The 19493-nt window shown below is 38.9% G+C and overlaps 1 pseudogene across 1 annotated transcript in view; it reads right to left on the reverse strand.

The window, feature by feature from the left end:
* The window catches only part of LOC106009801 (KN motif and ankyrin repeat domain-containing protein 1-like), a 40292-nt pseudogene that overhangs the window by 5694 nt on the left and 15105 nt on the right, over positions 1–19493 (reverse strand). Inside the window, exon 1 of the transcript XR_015441346.1 lies at positions 1–19493. This exon is cut by the window's right edge and continues 15105 nt beyond it. The product of XR_015441346.1 is annotated as a KN motif and ankyrin repeat domain-containing protein 1-like (transcript).

Raw genomic sequence — 19493 nt, forward strand, 5'->3', positions numbered from 1 at the left:
TGAGCTCAATTTTGTCTTGAGCAGTGTCAGGTTGCTCACAGACGCCTCTGTGTTGCTGCCTGTTTCACAGATGCTGACCTCCACACCCACACACTTGTCACAGGTCTCCACAGACCTCCCTGAACATCGGTCATGGGTTTCCACCCTCTCCTTAACAATCCACCGATTCATGGGCAGCTCAGGCCCCACAGCTTGATTCTTGCATTCAGGCTGGCAGGACATGCCTACACTACTTGCCTGCACCGAGGTCCGACACAAGTGTCCACCAGGTCCACATGACTGTCAGCCATTTGGTCTCTTGTTGGCACCACTGCCTCCGCAACTTGCTGAAGACAAGTGGCTGGGCCGTCATGGCCTTGTCAACTTTTTTCCTTGATCCAGCAGCCTGAAGCTCTTGTTTCAGTTTGGTCATCCCCCGGTTGTGGGTGGTTTCTTTAAGCTGTACTTCCTGGCCATAGACCTTTTCCTTCAAGGCTTCTATGATCTGCTGTTGCAGCTCGATTTCTTTGTCAGCTTCTGTCATCACTCAGAGCATGGCCTCTGTCACAACAATGCTGGAATCCCTCATCTCAGTGACTGTCCCTACAGCTGTGTCCTTGCAGGCCCTGGAACCCTGGGGGTACACAACATATCATTCATGTTCTTATCATCACCTACAGCCACAGACTGGTACTTCTGAGGTGGGCACTGTCCGTTCTCCCTGAGTGCCAAGGAGGCCTCACAGCTGCTGTCCTGGATCTTCTGCTCTGGGGCCTGCATGTCTATGGTGAGCTGCCGGAACTCCTGGACCCTCTGTGTGCTCTGTTCCAGGCTCTCCATCTCTTCCTCCTCATAGTCCGTGTATAACTTACCAACACTTCTCTGTGCTTGAGAGAGCTGTTCCAGCTGGGAGGCATTCCCTGCACTGTAAAAGCGCTTCCTCACACCACAGATGTCATTCTGTGATGCAGCCCTCTGCGTCTTCAGCCATGAGGCCAGCTGCCGCTTCTCCTCTTGCAAGACAAGAGATCGTCACCTGGAGCACAGGGATGGTTCTCACCTGCTCCTCGAGCTCCTTCAGGCACTTCAGGGCAATGGACATCTACTCACAGATGTGCTGCAGATGCAAGGGGCTCATGTTGGTCACTGGGGTGGAGATCCCTGAGTTCAGAGGGCTGTGGTGGATGGAACTCCCCATGGAGGAAGTGGTGGCAGCCACCGGAGCATAGCCACCATAATCCTCATTGCCTTGGTATCCATTTTGAAGCTGGTGAATTGCAGCACTGTAGTTTCCGGAACCCATAAAGGAAGGAAGAGAGCTTCTGAAGCCCATGCCTCCAAAACTGGCCAGCCTGGGCCTTCTGAATTCACCTGGTGACATTTGCATGGTGACTCTCTCCTGTTCAAGTCTTCTCCGGGTCTCCATCAGTGTCTTGGTGACATGAAAGTTGTGCTTTGGGAATTGTGGGGAGGGAGGGGACAGCTGTCGATTTTCAGGGATGGGAAGAAAAGTGGGAGAGGTCTCTATGGGGTCAGGTGGCCTTGGGACTGTGGTTGATGTAACTTGGCCTCTGGCTAGGAGGAACCTGGGCTACTGATTGTTGTCATCACTGTTGGAGGATGAAAGGGATCCAATGGAAGTCCACACACCTTGTGGACCTGGGGTGGCCCTGGTTTCTGGGCATGGTACAGATGGTTTCTGACTTTTTAAATGTTCAGTTTCTTGATTGTATTTTCCTTCTGGATGTCATCTACATATTTGAGGAAATCCAAGTCTAGATGATAACCATAGGAGGTTTCCACAAAATAAGGGTCTTTCTGTCCCTTGTCATGGTCTTCATTCAGGACATCATCTGCTTTTTGTTTCATTGCAGTCAGCTGGCTAAAGGCTAGACTGCATGGGAGAGATGTATGGCAGAGGAATAGCTATTCCCATCATGGCAGCCAGGAAGCAGAATGAAAAAGTTTATTATGGGGCAATGAATGCACGTACTGGAGAATGAATTCTAGGACTGATTGCCTTCTCTGGAGTCAGCGATTGGCAAGGTGTAAAGGAGGAGATAGGGATGAGCATGGAGCACAGACAATGAGTCTATATCAGCAAGCAATTATCTCAAATAAGGGGAACTGTTTAATATTTTAATAATATGCTTGCTCATTCGGCCAAGAAGGCTTTATTGTACCAGTATGAGAATTAATTTATTACTGCTGCCATAGCACTGAATGCACAAATGAGGAAGAATGATGCTCAAAGCTAGTATGAAATAGATATGTTAGAGCAATGCGTCAGGTAGTAATAACTGATAGCAGTGTAATGTGTAGTTAATGTGGCTAAAGGGCGCAGGATCTTAGAGAATGTATTAACATGGGGTGGGCAGAGCACCTTTGAGAGGATCCCAATGCTCCACTGCAGACCCCTGCTCTGTGCAGCCCAGGCCGGGGGTCTTCTTGTGTCATCAAACTGTATGGATCCTGCAGAGCCTAGGTGTTCCCTCCCTCCTTCTCCATTCCTCCTTTTTATTTCTTTATTTATCTTAGTTCTTATAAAATTTGACACTTCTGGGATAATCAAAGCTGTTTCACTCTTCCAGCACTGAATGGCTGCACTGATCCTAATTAAATCCTTATTATGGTTCCCCTAATAGTTCTTCCTTCCCGTTTTCTCTTGTGAACTTTAGTAAGCAGAGCCCGATACATACATTATTCTGCCTACTTTGCTGAGGGATTATCTATGACTTGGACCTGCAATACTTTTTTTTCACCTTTATTCCAGAAAATGAATGCCAATGAGCTTTCTGCCCAGGCTTCATTTGTTACACATCCCCTCTTTTTACCTGGGTTTTCTTTTTTTTCTCTTGAGGTCCCGACATTTGGGAGTCAGAGTTAGATCATGTGTTTTTAGCTGGAAATACTACTTTGGAAGACAATGGTTAATTTTCTAGGTAAAATTTGGCAGGGGGTGGAGAAAGGAGGCAACTTGTATATAAAGAGATATTGTAATAGTGTGTGTACATGTACACACACACATACACACACTTGGCCCATCGACAACAGCTTATTGAATAATGTGACTTGCAAGATTCAAATGATAAATAACTTTATATTTTGGTTGTCTTCAAAAATTTTATTTTAATTGATTGAAATTGTATATATTTATGATATATAGCATATAAACCAATTAACACATTTTAAAGTTACATACCATTTTTTATGAAAAAAAGAATTAAATACTCTCTTAATAAATTTAAAGTATACAATATATTTTTATTAACTGTAGTCACTAGGATATATAATAAATCTCTCAAATTTATTCTTCCAAACAAACTTCAATTTGGTGTCCCTTGACCAATACCCTCACAGTCCCACCATCACCCTCTGGTAAAGACTGTTTTACTGTTTCATCAGTTTAACTTTTTCAAATGTCTATCTTTAAATATGTTCATCCAATCTCTTTTATTTCATCAACATTTCAGACAAATTCCTTAGTGACTCTAGTCTTTTCTGGTACTAAAATATCCGTTTTTTTATCCAATGATTTTCAATGATTTTTTTCTTAAATTCTTTTATTGGTACATTTTAATACAATACATTTACATTTATCATTAGGAACTTGTACCTATACATGATGTATTTTGGTTCTTATTTTTTCCCCATTCCCTGCCATCCCTTCACCCCCTCCACCCTTCCCTATTTACAAAGACTTTGTTTCCATTTTTTCCATTTCTCACAATTTTTCCTGTCCCTTCTTTCCTTTGCCCTACCCCTCCCACTTCCCCTATCCCTTTGGACCTTTTCTTCCTATTTCGTATTATCAATTATTCATTTTAATCATTGGGACATTTTAGGTATACAATATAATGACATTCATCATTGGAGATATGCACCTTAACATAATCTCTCTTGGTTCTTATTTTTCCCCCTTCCCCTGACCTGCCTTCAACCCCTCCATTCCTCCCTATTTACAAAGAATTTGTTTCCATTTTTACATTTTCTCACATTAATTCCATTGCCTTCTTTTCTTTCCCCACCCCTCCCACTTCCCCTTCTGCTTTGCCACTTTTCCTATTTCACATTATTATACCTTTTAGTCCTTATTTACACTTCAGTTTCTCACACTAGAGAAACTATTCAGTATTTACACGTGTGTCCTATTTATTTCACTTAAGAGTATCATCTCAATGTGCATCCATTTAGCTATAAATGTCTCTAATTTCTCATTTTTTATGGCTGAATAGTACTCCATTTTATAAAAAAAAAAACAACCCACATTTTCTTTATCCAGTCTCCAGTTGATGGGCATTTGGGCTGCTTCCAAGTTTTAGCTATTACAAATTGTGCCACTATGAACATGGGTGCACATATATCACTGTGGTATGATTCTTTTAATTCTTTGGGGAAGATACCCAGCAGGGGAATAGCTGGGTCAAATGGGACTTCCAGTCCTAGTTCTTTGAGGTATCTCTATACTGATTTCCACAGTGGTTGCACAAGTCTACGCTCCCACCAGCAGTGGAGAAGGGTTCCTTTCTCCCCACATCCCTGCCAGCATTTGTTATTGGTTGATTTCATGGGAGCAGGCATTCTTTCTGGGGTGAGGTGGAATCTCAGCATTGTTTTCATTTGCATCTCTGTAATGATCAGTGATGTTGAACATTTTTTCATATGTTTATTTGCTATTTCTACTTCCTTGTCTGAGAAATGTCTGTTCATTTCAGATGCCCATTTTCGGATTGGGTCTTTAAATTTGGAAGGTGTGATTTTTTAAAAGTTCTTTCTAGATTCGAAATAGTAGGCCTTTGTCTGAGGAAGAGCAGGTGAAGATTTTTCCCACATTGTGGGTTGTCTCTTCACACTGCTGGTGGTTTCTCTTGCTGCGCAGAAGCTTTTTAATAAGAAGAGATCCCACTTGTTGATTGTTTGTGCTAGTTCACAGGCAACTGAGGTTTTGTTCATAAAATCTTTTCCTACACCAATGTCTTCACGAGTTCTATCTAACCTCTGTTCCAATCAGTTCAGAGTTTCTGCTTTTATATTTAGATCTTTAATCCATTTTGATTTTAGTTTAGTGCATGGTGAGAGATATAGGTCTAGTTCTAATCTTTGACAAGTTGAAACCGAATTTTTCTAACACCATTTATTAAAGAGGCTATCTTTCCTCCAGTGAGGGTGTTTGGCCCCTTTATTGAAGATGAGTTGGCTGAGTGCATCTGGAGTTGTTTCACCATCTTCTAATGTGTTCCACTGGTCCTCAGGTCTGTTTCTTTGCCAATACCATGCTGTTTTTAATCACAATAGCTTTGTAATATAGATTCAAGTTTGGGATTGTGATACCGCCTGCCATGTCTCTGTTACCTAGAATTGTTTTTGCTATTCTGGGTCTCTGCTTGTTTCAAATGAAATTTTAGTTTGTTTTCTCAAGGTCTGCGAAGTATGCTGCTGGGATTTCAATTGGGATTGGATTGAATCTATATAGCAGGTTTGTAAGTATGGCCATTTTCACTATGTTGATCCTTCCTACCCAGGAGCAGGGGATGTCTTTCCATCTCCTGATATCATCTTCAATCTCTCTTTTCAGAGTGCTATAGTTTTCAGAGAAGAGGTCTTTGATTTCTTTTGTTAGGTTGATTCGTAGGTATTTCAGTTTTTGGATGCTATTATGAAAGAATTGTTTGCCCTATTTCTGTTTCAGTGAGTCTGTTGTTCATGGAGAGGAAAGCTATTGATTTTTGTGTGTTGACCTTGTATCCAGCTATGTTACTGAATTTGGTTATTAAGCCTAAAACACTTTTTGTGACTTTCTTGGGGTCTTCTATATAGAGCATCTTTGTCATCTGCAAATAATGACAATTTGACTTCTTCATTTCCTATCTTTATTCCTTTTATTTCTTTCTCTTGTCTAATTGGCTAATGTTTCCAAAACTATATTGAACAGGAGTGGTGATAGTGGACATCCTTGACTTGTTCCTGATTTTAGTGGGAAGGATTTCAGTTTTTGACCATTTAGTATGATATTAGCTGTTGATTTTTCATAGATGGCTTTTATCAGATTGAGGTAGAGACCATCTATTCCAATTTTTTGTAGTTTTTTTTTATCATACATGCATGTTGGATTTTGTCAAATATTTTTTCTGCACCTCTGGAGATATTCATAGGGCTTTTGTCCTTGGCTCAATTAATATAGTGTACTACATTGATTGATTTTCATATGTTGAACCATCCCTGCATCCCTGGGATGAATCCCACTTGGTCAGGGTGTATGATCTTGATGATCTTCTGCATTCTATTTGCCAGTATCTTATTAAGGATTTTTGCATCTCTGTTCATTAGTGAGATTGGCCTATAGTTCTCTTTTCCAGTTGGGTCTTTCTCTTCTTTGGGGATAAAGGTGATGCTTGCTTCCAGGAATCAATTTAGGAGTATTGCTTCCCTTTCAATTTCACTGAAGATTTTAAACAGTAGTGGCAGTATTTCCTCTTTAAATGTTTTGTAGAATTCAGCAGTGAAACCATCAGGATCTGAGCTTTTCTTAGTTGGTAAGTTTTTAATTATATTTTCAATTTCATTGATTGATACTGGGTTGTTTAGAATTTTTAGGTCTTCTTCATTCAACTTTGGTAATTCATATGTATCTAGGAATCTGTCCATTTCTTCTGTGTTGTCCATCTTATTGGCATATAGGTTCTCGAAGTAGGTATTGATGATCCTCTGGATTTCTGGTGGGTCCAATATAATTTCGTGCTTTTCATTCCTAATTGCATGGATTTGGGCCTTTTCTCTCCTTTTTTTGGATAAGGTTAGCTAAGGGTTTGTCAATTTTGTTCATTCTTTTGAATAACCAACTCTTGGCTTCATTGATTTTCTTTGTATCTTTCTCTTAGTCTCCATTTCATTGATTTCTGCTCTGATCTTTATAATTTCCTCCCTTGTATGAGCTTTGAGTTTGTTCTGTTCTTCTTTTTCTAGAAGCTTGAGGTTCAGCATCAGGTTGTTTAATTGGGCTCGTTCTGTTTTCCTAATATGTGTATTCACTGCTATGAATTTCCCTCGTAAGACTGCTTTCATCGTGTCCCATAGATTCCGATATGTTTTATTGTCATTTTCATTTAATTGAAGGAACTGTCTGATTTCTTCTTTAATTTCCTCTGTGACCCATTGGTTATTCAGAAGTGTGCTGCTCAATTTCCATGTGTTTATGAAATTTTTGTTGGGTTTTTTTTGCTATGGATCTCCAATTTCAGCACAATATGGTCTGATAATATACAAGGGATAACTTCAGTTCCTTTGCACTTACTTAAACATGTTCTATGGGCAAGAATGTGGTCTATTTTGGAGAATGACCCATGTGCAGCTGAAAAGAATGTGTATTCTGATTTTGTGGGGTGGAAGACTCTGTAAACATCTGTGAAGTTCATTTGCTCAAGAGTTCAATTGAGTTCTAGTATTTTGTTGCTTGTTTTTTGTCTAGTTGATCTATCTATTTGTGACAGTGGGTATTGAGGTCCCCCACTACAATTGTATTAGAGCATATATGACTTTTCATGTCAGTTAGTATTTGTTTTATATAGTTGGGTGCACTAGTGTTTGGTGCATAGATATTTATGATTGTTATATCTTCCTGTTGGATTGTTCCCTCTACAAGGATGTAATGTCCTTCTTTGTCTCTCTTAATCAGTGTTGGTTTGAAATCTACTTGATCTGCAAAGAGGATAGCTACTCCTGCTTTTCTTCAGGTTCCCGTCACATGGAATATTGTTTTCTACCCTTTAATTTTCAGTCCATGAGTTTCATTTTGAATTGTGTTTTTTTAAAAAAAATAAATTTTATTGGTACATTTTATTGGTACATTTTAGGTATACAATTCGTTTACATTTATCATTGGGTGTTTGTACCTGTACATGATATATCTTGGTTCTTATGTTTTTCCCCATTACCTGTGCACCCTTCACCCCCTCCACCCTTCCCTATTTACATAGACTGCATTTCCATTTTTTCCTCTTTTCTCATAGTTTTTCCTTTCCCTCTTTTCCTTTCCCCTTTCCCTCCCTTCACTCCTTCATCTTTGGACCTTTTTTCCTATTTCAAATTACCAATTATTCATTTTAATCATTTTAACTCTTGTTTACACTATCAATTTCTCACACTAGAGAAACTATTTGGTATTTACACATGTGTGTCCTATTTATTTCACTTAAGAGTATGGCCTCGATATGCATCCATTTAGCTATAAATGACTCTAGTTTTTCATTTTTTATTGCTGAGTAGTATTCCATTTTATTAAAAAAACCACATTTTCTTTATCCAGTTTCCAGTTGATGGGCACTTGGGCTGCTTCCAAGCTTTAGCTATTACAAACTGTGCTGCTATGAACACAGGTGCACATATATAACTGTGGTATGATTCTTTTAATTCTTTTGGGAAGATACCCAGTAGGGGAATAGCTGGGTCAAATGGGACCAAGTGTGTTTCTTGTATGCAGCATATTGTTGGGTATTGCTTCTTGACCCATTCTGCCAGTCTATTTCTTTTGATTGGTGAATTGAGGCCATTAACATTGATGGTTATAACTGAAATGTATTGACTTATCATTGCCATGACTTTTTCTTTTTGTTGGATCCTTCCCTTTTACATTTAATTTCTTGTTGCGCCTGATAAGTTCATTCTGCTGTGCTTTCTGGGGTTGGGATCCTCATTGTCTCTTCCTAGGATATTGTCTAAAATGTTTGGAGTGCTTGTTTGGTATTCATGAAATTCTTAAGGTGCTCTTTGTCATGAAAGTATCTTATTTCTCCATCAATTTTGAAAGATAGTTTTGCAGGGTACATCAATCTGGGTTGGAGGCTGTTTTCCTTTAGGGCTTGGAATATGTCACTCCAAGCTCTTCTTGCCTTGCTGGTTTGTGTTGAGAAGTCTGCTATGATTCTGATGGGCTTTCCTTTGTATGTGATTTGTTTCTTTTCTCTGACTGCTTGGAGAACTTTGTTCTTCTGTTGTGTTTCTGGAATCTTAACAATTATATGCCTATGTGTAGATTTTTTTTTTGATCAAGGCTACTTGGAGTCCTATATGCCTCACTTATCCATATGTCAAGCTCTTTTCCCCTGCTTGGAAAGTTTTCTGCCATTATTTCTGTGAAGAAATTTTTTATGTCATCTGCACTCTCTTCTGTTTCTTCATTGATCAACACAGTTGTTGCATAGACATCCAACCTTGAAACAATTGCTAGTCTAGTTTTTTCTATGTATCTTTCAGCCATGTTGACTGGCTTTCTTGGATTTCTGCTGATTTGACTTGGTGGAGAAGCCATCTTCCTTACTTCTCCATCAGGAGGGAGAGAAGTGGATAAGGGATCGCTTTGTTTTTCTAGGCCTTAATTGCCTACTCAAATGGTCCTCTGTTCCCTCGTATCTTCTTCTGATGCAAGATGGGGGCTGGCATTGGAGTGTAAAGGTGGTTGGAGGATAGTTGAGCTCATTTATTTAGTTCTTAATAAACCCAGGAAGGTCTGTTGGCTCACAATTATTAGGTAATTTGTACTGTTGTGTCCTTAATTTATAGTCTCAGAAGTCCATTCAGGAGCAACAGGAAACCTCTCAGTTTCTGAATATGCATGCAAGCAAAATTTCTCTAATGTTACAATGGGTACCTTGCTGATTTAAAAATGGATTATTTAGAGAAATGTTTACCTTGGCCTTTGCTTTTTGTATATAGAAATGTTCTTTTATTTCACCATTATAAACATGGCATAATTATGCTTTTGTTTAAAAGAGTATTTAAGGAACAAAAGGGATTAAATTTGGTAGCTTGCATATTACCAATTTAATCCCTTGTATTCCTTGCCTTGCCCAGTGTTTCCATGTCACCAGGCAAGAAGTGCACACAGTGGATTCCCACAAACACCAAATCCTCAAAACATCTCCAAGAATGCTTCAATGTCTTTTTCTAGTCATTTCCTTTTCCCTTCTTTTCCCTTCCCTTCCCTTTCCTTCAGAGTCATATATGATAGACTTTGCTCATTTATCAAGAATCATCTCATTAGCAACATAGAAAGTCTTACAACATTTCTGGTGTGGTGCCTCCATCCATTTTTTTCTCATTCAGGGGAACATTTCAGAATGCCAGTGAGTGATCACGAAATGATGATGGGGATAACTTTGAGCTCTCTACTTTATATTAAAAGGTGGGCCACTTGCAAATGTCTTTGCTATTATTGGTAGTATTGTCCATCAAAAATTGTGCAACTGATTGTGACACTAAAGTTGTTGAGCAACTCTCAGGATGATCTAAATTTTAAAAAGCAACAGAGAGCAGGAGGATCTAATAAAGAGGAGAAGATTTAACTCTTGAGAGATCACTGAGATGGACCTTTATTTATGGTAGGCCCCAGATAGATATAGGAGCCATGTCCTATAATCCACTTTCAAGTTCAGCAAGAACTCATTAATTACTGGGTAGTTTCACATATGCATCCTACTTTTGGAGCCATTTATGTGAAAGAGGGAAAGTAGCATAATAAGTACCTGTGTATTTGGATGTGTGCCTATCCAGCAATGATGATTGATGATTTTACCTGTATTTTTACATTTAATCCTTAGAACAACTCAGTGGAATAAGTAAAATTAATTCTATTTGTAGGCAAGGAAACAGAGGTGCAATCTAGCACATTTAAAAAGCAATGAAGCTGTATTGCAACCCAGGGCCTCTAACCCCAAAACCAATTTTCCTAGCAATTATTTCCTTCTTGATTTCTTCTTTAGTTCCTTCCTGTAATTAACAAATATCTGGAATAACTTATGTGTCAGGTACCTATCCACGTGTTGCGTATACCACAGAATAATTCAAAGTTCTGTCCTTATGGAGTTTATGTCTGTTTGGAAAGACAGGTAAAAAGCATGCACATATATAATCTCCTCTAAGGTAGTGATAAATCTATAAAGGAAATATCCAAAATGTAAGGAGACTGACAATGAGGGATGTTGATGATGAGTGGGAATAGAGACCAGGATGCTATTGAAAGATGGGGATCAAAAAGCTTAAAAGTTATTCCTAAGGCATTGACAATTTTATTGAAGTCTCTGAGTTCTACTATCACTCTGTAAACAACATGCATTGATTAGCAGAAGATCTTAATTGTTTTTTGTAATTTGTTTAAAGCTCCTGCTTTTGTTTTAAAGCAATGTATGCATTTACAGCAATGTATGTTCTGAGAATTTCTGTTAAAAAGAAAAGTTTATAAAATGTTTCCAAAATCATGAGATGAGTATGTTTAAAGAGCACTTTATGTTTTTATGTTTCAAGTAGGTACAGATCCTGTACCTCTTTAGAGACAAGATTACATGTTTTGGGAGAGAAAGGAGATTAGATGGAAGAGAGAGGACCAATGAAAATTTGGGAGAGGATTAGTATGGAATTGTGAATGGAAGCAGGATGTGAAAACTTCAGATCCATAACAAAAGAAACCTTAATTTTGTTTGACTCAGGAATATAACAACCATGGAATAATTCAATTATAGATGTAAATACAGAGTGAAGCATATTATAAAGTACATCAGGACTTTGTTATAAGAATAAATTGCAGCACATCTGTTAACCAATTTTTGCTATATCCAGAAGCCTCTTTTCCCCCCAGTAATTTGATTATCATCACAATTTATTTCACCATTTTCCTTACTGACCTTCTCAGAATGACATTCTCAGGTATAAGTAACTTCAAAAAACAAAGCTAAAAATAAAACAAATCTGCACATGTAGAATTTTCTCAATCCATTTTTTGTTTCACAGTTAGAAATGTAATGGAATCACTTGGTCCTGTTTGCAGGGAACTTAATGAGTTGGAAAGGGAGCCTGAGATGGAGAGGAAATATTTAGTCTGATAGGGACTGAATGTGGAGGGCCTGTACTGAAAGACAGCTGACTCAGACTTCACCACCTCCAAAGATTAAACTGTGGAGTTGAGTTGGCTGCTTCCTGGATGCAAATGAGCAAGAAATTCAATGTAAGACACAGGGTGGGAGAAGTTCTCATTACTCTGACTCACTGATGATTTCATTAAATAATGCTAAAGGATGAAGTGCTTTGACTATTTCCAATCTCCTTGAGAGAAAATGTTTCTTTCCCTCTGATTTTTTCTAACTGAAAATGGTGCATTAATTTTTTTCCCTTACCGCTATTAGTAAGCAAGTAGTGATTCAGAAGAGCAGCTTTATTATAGATTTCCGTAAGTTCAAACAAACAAACAAATAAACAAATGGCATGAGATGGTTTCACCAGAAAATTAAACTTATTTTGATGTTCCCCTCATTCTGGTTTCTTCATGCCCAACTCTAGATAAATATAGGTAAAATGCTCCAAGTGTCCATTAGAATATTAGCTCCATGTGTGTAGGAATTATATTTTGGTTTGCATCATCAGTGCATGGAGAAGTTCCTGGCATACAGTAGATAAAATACATTTTTTTTCAAAAAATGGACAAATGACCTACTATTAGCCACCATGTTTCAAAGTAATGCATATGGAAAGGCCTAGTGTAACCCCTGACACATAGAAAAAGCATTCAGTAATGTTAACTCCTTCTTTCTATTCTTCATTTTCCTTTCTTTTGTCACAGTGATAGAGGTTGATTGAATCAGTAAATTTTCTTAGGGATGTAGGAAGAGATTTGGGTTAGGTGTGAACTCTAATGTGAATGGCCAGCAAGCTCAGTGACAAGAGCTTTATTTGAGTGATGACATGGAATATATGCAACAATAATATTGCATGTTTAAACCAACTTTCCTGGAAGACAAATAAAATCTTTCCTTTTAACTCATGGAATTTGAATCCCTATGTTCCTGCCTATCGATTCTTTGAAAACTGCAATGAATAATTGACACAGAGGGTGTGGGATTGGTTTTCTAGGTGGGGAAAGTTTACCACCTATTCCTCCCCCCTCATATTATGAACTCTTGAGAATGTTGTAGAATCAAATAGACTTTGGAACATAATTGATAACAGGTTATAAATGTGGACTTTAGATATTTCAAGATGCTACTGAAGGCTCTAACCCTATCATTCACTAGTAGGGAATATTTAACAGGGAGTTTGGAAATAGGACTCTGTTTAGATTACTGCATCCACAATGACCTTGGATATTTGACAAGCAGAGTGGGCAACTGGCCAGCCTCCTGTGAATTTATCTGACTTTGTAGTTTATAGGTAAAGATAAGCTCAGCAAGGTCAAAACTAAGAGGAATTTTGCTTTCTTCTAACTCTTTTCTTGTTTGTAGAACAAGTGAACAGAATAAGCTGCAGCTTCTAACATGAGGGCAAAAATCCATACTCCTTTTCTATATTGTCTTTCAAATCTATGGATTATTTAGTCACAAAGTGTTGGAAAAATTTTAGGCAAGCTGCATCATAGTGGTTATTTCTTTTAAGAAAGTGCTACCATTTGAAGCTTGAATGGCCTCAAAAGGCTTGATCTCTAGGGTGGCATTACTGGGAGATGGAAGAACATTTAAGAGGTGATCCCTAGGGGAAATCTTTGGATACTTGGGGGGGATGCCCTTGAAGGGGATTATGGAACCCTGTCACATCCCTCTTCCTCTTCTTTGCTTCCTGGCCATGCAGTGTATGGTTTTATTTCCCCACATACTTTTACCATGTTGTGCTATCATCACAGGCCCAACCAGTCATAGACTGGAACTTCAAAAACTGTGAGCCAAAATAAACCTTTCTGAAGGTGGGGAGTTTAGCTCAGTGGCATCTTGGCTGCCTGGCAAGCACAAGGCCCTGAATTCGATTCCTGGTACTGGTGGGGGTGGGGGGCTTTCTGTTAATAAGTTGGTTATTTTAGGCATTTTGTTATAGTGGTGGAAGGCTAACATAGAAATTAAAGATCTGTCTTAGAGCCCATTTCAATAAGTAAAATGTATAATCTAGTATAATAATTAAAACTTTGCCTTTCTTTCAAAGTTCATTTCTTTTATGCTCCAATTTGGGTCCCTCCAGTATGGAAGGGTGACAGTGTGAGGTATGAGGTGTTTCTTCTCTATTTTTCCATTTTGTTTTCTCCTTATCATTCCTTCATTAGCCTTCTTCTGACTTCTTTAGGGTTTTTGGTTGCTAGAGAAGTCTTTCATGGTTTATAAAATGTGATCTTGAGATGGTATCTTCTGAGAATTTCGCTTTTCCAAGGCTGCTTCCTCCTCTCCTGGGCTATGTTTGTGAGTTTATCTATGATCTTTTTAGGCCCTTTCAACTACTGTCCTCTTTCTAAAAAACTTTATTTTTAATTGACAAAAATGTGAATGTATTTATGGTATATAACATGCTGTTTTGAAATACATATGCATTATGAAATGCCTAATCAAGCTGATTAACATAGGTATTACCTAGCATTTCTACCATTTTTTTCTAGTGAGAACACTTAAAGTCTTAGAAATTTTCAAAAATATAATAGTTTTTGATTATAGTCAACATGTTTCTTTCTTGAACTTATTCCTCTTGTCAAGTGAAATTTTGTGTATTTGACTCAGCAGCTCCCAACTTTTTTCACATGAGGCACCAATTTTGTGGGAGAAATTTTTCCTGATCTGACAGGAGGTGGAGCTCAGATGCTAAGGTGAACAATGCTAAGGGACCCTAAATACAGATGAGGCTTCACTCACCCAATACTCACCTCTTGCTGTTTGGCCAGGTTCCTAACAGGCCACAAACAGGTCCTGGACCATTGTGGACATCTGCTCTGACCAACAGCTCAACTGCCATCCTCTGAATATATGCAATGTCTGTTCTTCTGCCAGCCCTGTGCAGATTTTTTCTTTGATCTCCAGTATCCAGATATTTACGTTCCATCCTGTGAATGTGTCTTTCCATGGCAGTTCTGACTTGAGCAGGTTTCACATAGCCCATGGATGTTTCCTGCTTTATGGCTCATGTTTAGTCTACGAGGAGAAGACACATTAACCCACTAGAACTGGTTTAAGTGCAGTTTACTCTCCAATGCCACCTCTCTATAATGTAACCACGGCCTTTTAGCTAGCCTCTTGCCTACAGACTTTTTAGTAAAATAGAAGACAAATACATCAGGCCAAACTCCCTTTTGTTTCTCTTCAAATTCTCCTCCTTCCCTCAAAGGTAATGAAGAGAAAAAATGTTACAGCCTTCCAATAACACATTCCAAGGAAATTCTCTTCCTCTTTCCTTTTTTCTCTAACTCTTTCATGTAATTCAGGTTATAAAGTTTAGTGATAAAGTAGGTTTATTCCTTTAGCATGCACTCTGCTTGTGGATCACTTGGAGATACTGTTCACATCCAAGAGCTGAGCCAATAAGACCTGGTTGTGCCCTGCATTCTGCATTTCTAACAAGACTTTGGAGGGAAATCTTGTTACTGATTCATGCAACACACCGATTACCCATTATAGAGAACATCTTTATTTCCATCTCCAAGTCACAGTCAAAACTGAAAATTTAAGTCAGCATCCTTTCAAATGTTAAAAGGGCAAACATTGGTCAGCAAAGCATTTAAGTTATTGCTATACTAGATAAATAATTTTTTGTGGCACTGCACTATCAGCTTGTCAGATAAACTTTTCCGAGTGCCTTTTCTGAATCCAGAATGCATTTAGAGGCTAGGGAGAGTCTATACTGGGATATCTAGATAGGGTTCTAGCCAGGGATTTAGCTCAATGATTTTGGTGCCTGCTGTGCAAGCACAAGGACCCGAGAGTTTGATCCCAGATTACCCCCCCCCCCCAAATAGAGATAGGGCTCTAGGTCATTTTAATTTTCCTCTACTTTTTGCAAAGTTAGAACCAAACTATTAGTAGATACCAATGCACTTTGTGAGTCAGTGTCACCAGCAGAGGCTTCTAATGTGGTTATAGTGTGTGTCACAGTTCATAAAGCAAATTTAAAAATGAATAAAAGATCTCTTTCTGACCTTTAAAGTATATTATCTTTACTAAGTGAGAATCCTCATAATATGACAGATCATGCTTCATTATGAAGGATCAATTATAGGTAGCTATAGAATAGATAAGTGAATTATTGTACATTTTGGATAGCAGTCTATACTAGGCACTATGTTATATAAAAATTTGAAGGACTGTGAATTATCTCTGTTTTCATACTGTTTAGAGTTTATTTGTTGAGAGAGAATTTACTTCCCTTCTCCTCTGGAATTACAAAGGGTACAAAGGGTAAATATAAAAGGAGTTAAATGCTTCTGAGTTTTACAGAGGTGGCAGCAGTTTAGTGGGAAGGCATGTCAGAAGAGCTTCTTGGGAGGACTCGCTCCTCTACTGACCACCACCCTACTCTTGCAGGTGGGAAGAGAATTAGGGATCTGGTGTTTCCTCTTTCTTAAGCTAAGGAAAAAAGCAGTCAGTGTAGGAACAATGAGAAAATCATCAACAATTCTCCCTGAAAGAAGGAGAGATGTCAGATTTATTTAGCTATTGGGCATGTGTTCCATTGGAAAACCTTCCAACTTGCCAATGTATTATTAAAACATAGAAGAGGAGAATTAAGGAGAAATGGCATGGTAAGAAGTGAGAAATTACTAAGCAGAGAGGGATCTAGGGTATATCCCACATCTAATAGGCATCTCATCCTCTTATTCCTGGCTATTTTAGGGTAATAACACAGGAAGCTATGGTCTTTCTGGAACCTGTGCTTTATGTAGGAAAAAAAGCATATGAAACAGTGCTGTTCTTTGAATCTACTGGGTGAGGATCTGTTATAAGAAGGGGCCATACTTTACAAGGTACTGCCAAAATCCAGAGGAGCTGCACAGATATGGTAGAATTAGCAATCACATACATTTGTGTCTCATATAAGGAGAACAATTTTCATGGTCCATTGAGAGAATGGTCAGTTACTTAGTAAAGTGAGATATTTGTCCTTTTCTTAATCTCTTCCTCTTCCTCACTGCTATAGACTTAATACTTGTGGCTCCAACCCCAAATTCATGTGTTAAAATATACCTTTCCCACTGTGATGGCATTAGGAGGTAAGGCCTTCAGGAGGTGATTATGTTATGGTGGTGGGGACTTCATTATTAGATTAATGTCATTATCATGAGAGTGGGTTAGTTACCACAGGCAAAAGAGTTTCTGATATGAAGGATAAGTTTGGCTCAGTTTTCTTTCACTGTCTAATGGATGCTCACTTGCCCTTATGCTATCGGGTGATCTTTATCGGACTTGGCCCCTTGATCTTGAACTTCTTAATCTAGCATTGTGAGAAAAAAAAATCACCAATGTTTTACAATTTAACCAGTTTGTAGTGTTTTGTTATAGCAGCAGAAAATATATTAAGACACCAATACTACTTCTGACTTTGTTTTCTGCCATTATAACAAAATTCTTAAAGTTTGGTACTGATAAAGAAAAGAGGTTGATTTATTTCAGTTTCAGAGATTCAAAAGCACAGTATTAGCATGTACTTTGGCTTAGGCAAGGATCCCCTTGACTGCATTACAACATTACAGGTGTGATCATGGCAGGAAGGTGTATGTGAGGGAGAGATCACATGGTAAAATAGGAAGCCAGAGAGCAGGGGAAAGCTAGTCTTGCTCTTCTTATTACAACTTCTCTTGAGAACTAATTTTGCAAGAGCAGCACTAATCCTTGCCTTCAAAGACCTAATTATCTCCCACTAAACCTCACCTCAGACACTTCCCACTACCTCCCAACATCCTCACACTGAGGACCAAGCTTCAAACATTGAAACTTTTGAGGAACAAATCACGTCCAAACCATAGCAAGTATCTTATTTCTTTTGTTATTCAAATTGTTCTACCACTGGCACTGTCTTTAATCACCTTGCTCATTGCTAGGAAAAAAAATACCTGACATTCAAAATTTAAAGGAAGAGAGGTTTATTTTGCCTAAGTTTCAGTCCCTGGTTGAAAAACTCCCAAGAAGAAACAGTGTGGCAGAGGAGTATGGCAGAAGAAAAGCTGTTCCTGTCATGGTAGTGGAGAAGCGGAGAGTGAAGGGAGGAGCTGGGAGAAAGATAAACCTTTTCAGGCAATGACCTCAGTAATCTACCTCTTCTAACCAACCTCCCTCCCTCCAAATAGCAAGTCAGCTATAAGCCTGCACAATGCAATTACAGTCCAAACACTCTGGCTATGAGCCCATGAGGCTCTTGGGGGGCTGTTTCAATTAATATTTACTAGAGAAACAGATATAACACAAGATACACAAATATATATGAATTTATAAGATTGGGTTATTGTGGCCACCCACAGAGTCAGATGAGGAGTCCAGAGGGTCTGTTGACACACTGGAGACAAAAGGATTTAGTTGAATGTCTAGAGCTCACTGCAGTGTCCCATGCCAATCTGTGTCAGGAAGTGACGGGTCTGTGATAGAAGGCTGAAGAGTCTACACCAGCAGGCTGTAGGAACTGCACCAGAAGCCAAAAAGTCTGTGCTGGAAGCCAGGAGATGACGTCCAAGTTGAAGGCAAAGACTGGTACTCCTCTGAAGAAATGGAAGCAGATCTGTCCTTCCTCATTTCTCCTTTATATCATCCAGGGGAGAGCCACCCTAGAGTGGGTCTTCCACACCTCAGGGTGTGGAATTACTAAGACAACTTAGTTAAGCTGCTCTTAAGCAAACTTCTCAAGTTGAGACAATCAACCATCACAATACACACCTTGTCACCTTGGCAACTAGACACATTTCTTTAAACCAGTCTTGAGATACAAAGACAAGCTCATAATTACACCTAACATGTTAGAACTATCTTGTGTACAAACAGAAATCCACTAATTCCCTGCTCGGAATAGACAGCAGGTTTTCTTTGGGTGATGCTTACTCTTAACATTTCATAACTTGAGCATTGTAACATATGTTTAACAATCCTTAAGAACCAGTAGTAGGTCTATCAACATTATATTGTATTAGAACCATATTAGGAGAAACATAGTACAATTGCAATCCTTGTTTCTGTAGCTGATCACAGGGTCAGCTGGTATTTAGAACTACCTTTTACTAGCCCTTCTGTATTCCCTTGGCCTTCAGCCAGCACTTCAGCAGGTCTTGTTTCTTTCCCTGGTGGAGTGACACATATTTTCATTCCTGAAGGCTCTGGACCATTTGTCATTCTGCCTGGATTAGGTTGTTGTAGTGTCTCATTGACTTTAATAGCAGGGCAAGGTAGTACTAAGAGTTTCCCTAAGGGATTTCCTACACTCCAAGTATATTCTTCTTTTCCTCCATTGTGGAGTAGTAGTCCAATTTCCCCTTAATAGTCTGGGTCAATCACCTGACAACACTGTGATTCCCTTTTTAGCTTGTTTCCTCAGAGCCTTGAGGAGACCAAAATGACCAGAGGGAAGTCTTAGCTTCCAGTTCAATGGTACAATTGTTGTGCTACTTGGTACAAGCCTTCCCCCTTCTGGAACTAAGACCTCTAATCAGCAGAACATAGGGTCATGGGAACAGGAAGTAAAAATTTTGCTAGTGGATCAGTGGGGTAATGGTGAATGGTACCATTACCACTTCCACCCCTTGATTCCTG

Source organism: Heterocephalus glaber, unplaced genomic scaffold (genome assembly GCF_053883595.1).
Source record: "Heterocephalus glaber isolate CG9 unplaced genomic scaffold, H.glaber_assembly_v1.0 deba00001509, whole genome shotgun sequence".
NCBI lineage: Eukaryota > Metazoa > Chordata > Mammalia > Rodentia > Bathyergidae > Heterocephalus > Heterocephalus glaber.